The sequence below is a fragment of the Rhinolophus sinicus genome, chromosome X, assembly GCF_036562045.2.
Source record: "Rhinolophus sinicus isolate RSC01 chromosome X, ASM3656204v1, whole genome shotgun sequence".
Lineage (NCBI taxonomy): Eukaryota > Metazoa > Chordata > Mammalia > Chiroptera > Rhinolophidae > Rhinolophus > Rhinolophus sinicus.
In genome coordinates, this window is record NC_133768.1 from 48,670,845 (window position 1) to 48,677,852 (window position 7,008).

Consider the following 7,008-nt stretch of genomic DNA (forward strand, 5'->3'; position numbering starts at 1 on the left):
TATTCTGCTGTAAGAAAATATGAAATAGTACCATTTGCGACAACATGGTTGACTCTTGAAATTATTATGCTAAGCGAAATAAGTCAGACAGAAAAAGTCGAGAACCACATGATTTCACTGATATGTGGTATATAAAACAGAAAACAACAAAAGAAAAAGACAAGCAAATTAAGAAACAAAAACTCATAGACACAGACAATAGTTTAGTGGTTACCATAATGTAAGGGGGCAGAGGTGTGGTAGATGAGGGTAAAGGGGATCAAATATGTGGTGATGGAAAAAGAACTGACTCTGGGTGGTGAACACACAGTGAGATATATAGAGGATATATTACAGAATTGCACACCTGAAATCTATGTAACTTTACTAACAATTGTCACCCCAATAAATTTAATTAAAAAAAAAAAAAAAAGAAATCATTGTTATAAGTATGAAGAGGTGGGGAAAGAAATATGTGTTTGAGAGGCTAGAAGGGAAGTAAAGATTATTAGAGCCACTGTATAAGTATTTAGAAAATGCATTTCTAATAATATAATATACTTACTTTCAAACAATTGCATACCTGTTTTTTTTCTTTTACTTACTATGGAAACAAAGCAAAGCAATAGAGTTTATATTTAAGATAACCTACAATGTGCCATATCTTCCACATTAGCTAGGATAGAAAAGGTGTGGAAATCCATGTATCTTAATACTTGCAGTAATTAAATAGTTAAATATTAACTGAATGATACATATCATGCTTTGTGTCAGGCACCAGGGATATGAAAAAATAATGACATGGTGCTCTCTCAACTTCTTTACCTCCCATTTATTTCTCAGCCCATCTTAATCTGGTTTCTTTTGTTGTATTTTATTATTTTATTATTCATCCATCCATTAACATATCTTTTTGAACACCATCTAATTTCAGGTACTAGTTTGGTACTAGGAGTTTACTCTCTAGATAAAACAGGGTCAAAATTAACTATATGTAGAGATACAATTATATATTTTGTTTCTAAGGTGAAATAATTTTTATTCTAAAATCACTTGTTTTTATTAATTTTTAGTAATAACATTTAGTCAATTTTTAATCTTTAGATAACATTGAAGGACGTAAGATTGCATTTGTCTGTTTATTAAAGAGAAGCATGGGATTAAAATGAGGTTAAGAAAGATGTGATTAAAGTGGGCTGTTGATTCTCTGGTCCTAATTTGTTGGTTTCCTTATGAGTAAAACCTCTTTCTATCTATTATTCTAGGCATGTATGTAAGGAAAAATGGAGATTTGTGGTAGTTATTGGGATCACTGTAGTAAGAAATCTATGTAATTTTACTAACAATTGTCACCCCAATAAATTTAATTAAAAAAAAAAAAAAGAAACAGGCTTACTTGAACAAATTAGGTCAAGGCTTTCTTTCTTTCTTTTTTTTTTAGCATCCCTTTTTCAAAGGAAAATAAACTAAAATTTAGAAAAGCCTTTAAACTATTATGTACAGTTTAATTATCTTTGATATAGTACCTTTGTCCTGGAACAAATAAATTAATCTTTCTGAACTGCTATTATCACAATCAACAGCTTTATTACTTATCCTTAGAAAATCTAACTCTGACTTTGGGGCCTCAGTTTCTTTATGTGTAAACTCAGGTTATTGAACTATGATTTAAATGGACCCTTCCAGTCTTAAAATTCTGTTGTTTTATGAAATTATCTGTATCACCTATATAATTAGAAATGTTACTGAAGGTCTTCTATATGCCATAATGTATGAAGGTAAAGATACTCCTGTCCTCTATGGTCTCGTTTGTTGAAGAAACGATGAAATTACTCTAGACTGTAAAACACCAGTGCAAATTCAGGCAGTGCATGCAATGTTTACAAGACAGGGATTTCAGAGTATAGCGTATTATGTCATCATTAGTACCTTATGATGCTACATGTAACCACCAAGAAGAAATACAAAGAGCTACTATGTTTGCCTCTGATTTCCTTCTCAATTAAGGAGTCTTGAATCCTAGAATGCATTTAGGCAAACTTGAATATGTCTTCACAGCAAGGGTGCCCCAGACTTGGATTTCACACTCCAGAAAATATTCCAAATTAAAAAAAATAGGAGGGACTGACATAAGGTTGTATTTTGCCAAGTATATTAAAGCAAATCACCAATCAATTACATCTACCGTTATTTTGTTTTCAGAATGGACATTTTTATTTCCCCACCTCCTCTAAAGAAATAACTTAAACTCAAAATAAAAGATAATTGTTTAAATAGAAAACATTTAGCCTTGTGAAAATGTACTCTATTATTTATATCTTCTGAATGTCTGTGAAAAATGTTATTATAAATGGCATTTGAGATCTACTGTTCCATAGGCCTAAAAATAGTAATTGTATTTTCAGGTTTAAAGTACAGTAGTGATGAGACTCATGGCTGATATAATTAGCTCTTGCAAATTATCATGAGCACACAAGCCTAGGCTCAGTATCTGGGAGAAATTTGCTGTCTAAAAAGATTTGAAAAATAACATATTGTATAGACAAAAGGGCAATGATTTTGGAATAATACTGAGTAGAGTTGAATCTTATCATTGACACTTATTATCACTGCTTTCAGAACCCTCACTCATAAAATGAAAGTATTAATAATTCTCTTAGGTTAGGGTTAAGCACACCACTTGTGTCATAAATGCATAGAGGTAGTAAATTTAACTCTAACTCTGCCTCCTTCACATGACATTTCTGGGTTCATCCTACATCACTTCTTTCCACTACTGTTAAATTCGAACTCAGACATGCCCTTCACCTTTCCCCTTCTAGTGCATCATTTCTACTTAGGGTCATTATGAGATAATATCTGTGAGATGCTGGCATGTAAATGTTTGCCACCTTCTCCTTGAGAAATAAAGAAATTTACAATAATTAAAAGGATCTCATCTTAACCCTTTTACCACTGAAAAATCTTTTCTTCCTTCCTCCATCTTTCCCTTCTTTCCTTCCTTCCTTCCTTCCTTCCTTCCTTCCTTCCTTCCTTCCTTCCTTCCTTCCTTCCTTCCTTCCTTCACTCCTTCCTATCTTTCTATTTTTTCTTCCTTTCTGTCTCCTGCCTCTCATCACACACACTCTGACCCAGATAGTGATCTAACATGAAATTATTTGCAGTTAGTTGATTTTGTCTGAAGACGATAAGAAGGGCTCTACCCATATATAAAAAATAATTTAAGACCTGTCAAAACAGGTCTTAAGACTGTTGACTGTTTTCAACTAAATAAGATTAATAATTGCATATCCAAATAAGAGCTAGTCTTTCTTGGCCTACCTAACTCATCAGAAACAATTTTGCTCTCTGAAAATCTAAAATAAATCTCCCAATGAGTCTCATTGTCCTGAAAACTAGATTGGAAGCATTGTCTTCCAAGATACAGATATTCCAATTTCTTGGTCCCTAAAAACTCAACTCTGCCCTTAATACGTACCAGCTCTGACAATTAAGTTCACGAATTCATTGTAGAAAAAGTGCTACATACCTCATTGTTGAATATCATCACTATGGTCACCTTCGAAGTACTCCCTTTGGGAAGCTATGCACCAACACAAGTGTCTAGTCCACCCTTCAAAATTTTGGAACTCTTTTTCTGGAATGGCCATCAGAGCTGTCATCGTATTACTCTTGATGTCCAGAATGTCATCAAAATGTCTTCTTCCTTTAAATATATCCTTTATCTTCAGGAAAAGGAAAAAGTCACTGGGGGCCAGATCAGGTCAGTAGGGAGGGCATTTCAATACAGTTATTTGTTCACTGGCTAAAAACTCCCTGAAAGACAGTGCCATGTGAACTGGTGCATTGTTGTGATGCAAGAGCCATGAGTTGTAGGTGAAAAGTTCAGGTGATCTAACTTTTTTACACAGCCTTTTCAGCACTTCCAAATAGTAAACTTGGTTAATTGTTTGTTCAGTTGGTACAAATTCATAATGACGAATCCTTCTGATATCAAAAAAGGTTAGCAACATCATTGCAAGAAGTTTGCGAACTTAGTTGTCTGACCTCGTGTTATACTATGCAGGAGGTATTCCTTTCAGGTGTCAGTCTATGACATTGATGCTCATGTGAGTATATTTAGACTTGTAAAATAATTTTGCTACAAATTTTGACCCCACACATTTTCTTTCCCACATTCTTTTCTAAATGCCCTACGAGAATATGGATAGCTGAATTAGAACAATGTCTAGGACTCATCCTTCCACCTTTGCCACATTCCAAGAGAATGATTCCCCCCCCTTTTTTATATTCTTGTCTCTTGCCTGGCGATTTAACAGATACAGGAAGCCAAAGAATATTAGAGCTCTGTGGGTCATTAAATATTGACTAGTTCCACCCAACATGTCTTAAATTAGTCTAGGAGAGGAAAATAATATTTGTAACTAAATTATTTATGTAATAAATAATTAATCATATTCTTGATTTAAAAATCTTCCCCAAAGCCTAAAGTGACCACTTGAACATTTGGTCAACAAATATTGAGTGCATACTTATCCTCAGCCTAGCACTGCTCTACATACTGAGGTTACAAGAGTGAACAAGGAACCCCAACCTTGTCTCAGTGAGAGAAACTTAATTGTCTGGCTTCAAGCCAATGGCTGGAGGGGCAGCTTTCTTCCAGACAGATATGCTGGCAGAATCCATTATTTCTTTGTGGAGGCATTCCCACTCCCAGCATGCAGACTCAGGTGACCACTATATCTGAATCTCCATCAACCTGGCTAACACTGATTGCCCCACCCTGATGATTCCTTGGTTCAGTTCTACCCAAACTGCAAGCCCACCCAAGCCACTTTCAGTGGCTTTTCTACACAAATGGTCTGTCTTGAATCATGCTGCATAATTTCCTAAAATCTCTCAAAGGTTCACAAAACCCCAATCAACCAGCATCTGGCCTTATTGTGCCCCATACTACTTGCTGAGCAACCCCAAGCCTGGCAATAGTGGCAGCTGGCCTTGGTTCATGGCTTGACCTCTTCCAGGCACTTCCCAGCATAGCACAGGTGGCTGCCATCTTCAGATTTCCTTGTGGCTCATGCTAGGTGTCCCTGGGCAGGACACAGGCTGCAGCTGAACTTCACATTCAGTAGGGCCATTCCCAGGAAGCTCTGGGGCCAGCACACTTGATGGCCTGTGTCAAATATAGCCATAACACAACTCTGCTGCCTCTGTGGGCTAAAACCCCAAAGGTTAGACTAAGCAAGCATCAGAACTGCTTCAGAACTGCATCAGAACTGCTAAAGTAAATCCTGTTCTGTAGTGTCAGCCCCTGCACCACAGCTTCTCCACTGAAGTTGCAGCCAGTCCTTACATTCAATGAGCCTGAGTTTCAACCCTTCCTATTGATGTGCCAAGAGCAACCAAAGCTCAACTACAATAGAAGGGCACATACAAATCACAGAAGGGACACTCCTGGAGCACCCAGCTAAGGTGGCTAGGGAGACTGCACCACTGGGCCCTACAGGACACCTACTACATAAGGCCATTTTACTAATACTGGGAGACAGAGTAGCTCTACCTATTACATAGAAACAAACAAAGGGAGGCATCCAAAATAGAGAGAAAAAGAAATATGTCCCAAATGAAAGAACAGAGCAAAACTCCAGAAAAAGAAATAAACAAAATGGAGACAAGCAATCTACCAGATGCAGAGTTCAAAACACTGATTGTAAAGATGCTCAGTGAACTTAGGGGAAGAGTTGATGAAATCAGTGAGAACTTTAACAACCAAATCAGAAACATAAAAATGGGGGTAGAAAACATGAAAAAGAATCAGTCAGAAATAAAGAAATAACAGAAATGAAGAATATATTAGAGGGAATCAACCGTAGATTAGAGGGATGAAGCAGAGAATCGAATCAGCAATTTAGAAGATAAGGTAGCAGCAGAAAACTAATTTTGCCAATCAGAATGGCAAAAAATGATGAAAGAATCCCCCAAAAAACAACGATAGTTTCAGGGGACTCTGGAACAACATCAAGGGTACCAACATTCACATAACTGGGGTACCAGAAGGAGAAGAGAGCAAGGAATTTAAAATCTATTTGAAGAAATAATGACAGAAAACTTTCCTAACCTGGTGAAGGAAATGGACATACAAGCCCAAGAATCACAGAGTTCCAAACAAGATGAACCAAAATAAGCCCACGCCAAGATGTATCATAATTAAAATACCAAAGATTAAAGACAAAGAGATAATCCTAAAAGCAGCAAGAAAAAAGCAGTCAGTTACCTCCAAAGGAGCTCCCATAAGAATGCCAGCTGATTTCTGAACAGAAACTTTAAGACCAGAAGGGATTGGCAGGAAATATTCAAAGTGGTGAAAAGCAAGGACCTAGAACCAAGATTATTCTATCTAGCAAAGCTATCATTTAGATTCAAAGGACAGATAAAGAGCTTCCCAGATAACAAAAAGCTAGAAAAGTTCACCAACACCAACCCAGTATTATAAGAAATGTTAGAGGCACTTCTTTAAGAAGAAGATGAAAAAAAAAATCACAAACATGAATAATAAAATGGCAATAACTACACTCGTATATCTATCAATGCTCCAAACAAAATATAGGGTGGCCAAATGGATAAGAAAACTAAACCCTTACATATGCTGCCTACAAGAGACTCAGTTCAGATCGAAAGACACACAGAGACTGAATGTAAAGTGATGAAAAAAGATATTTCATGAAAATGGAAATGAAAAAAACTGGGTAGCAATACTTATACCAGACAAAATGGACTTTAAAACAAAGGATATATAGCAAGAAACAAAGGAGGACCCAGTAATCCCACTTCTGGGTATTTATCTGAAGAAACAAAACATAACTTCAAAGGGACATGTGCATCCATATATTCATTGAAACATTATTTACAATAGCCAATATATGGAGGGATCCTGGGTTTTCATCAAGGGATGAATGGAAAAAGAAGAGTTAGTACATATACACAATGGAATATTACTCAGCCATGAAAAAAGAATAAAATCTTGCCATC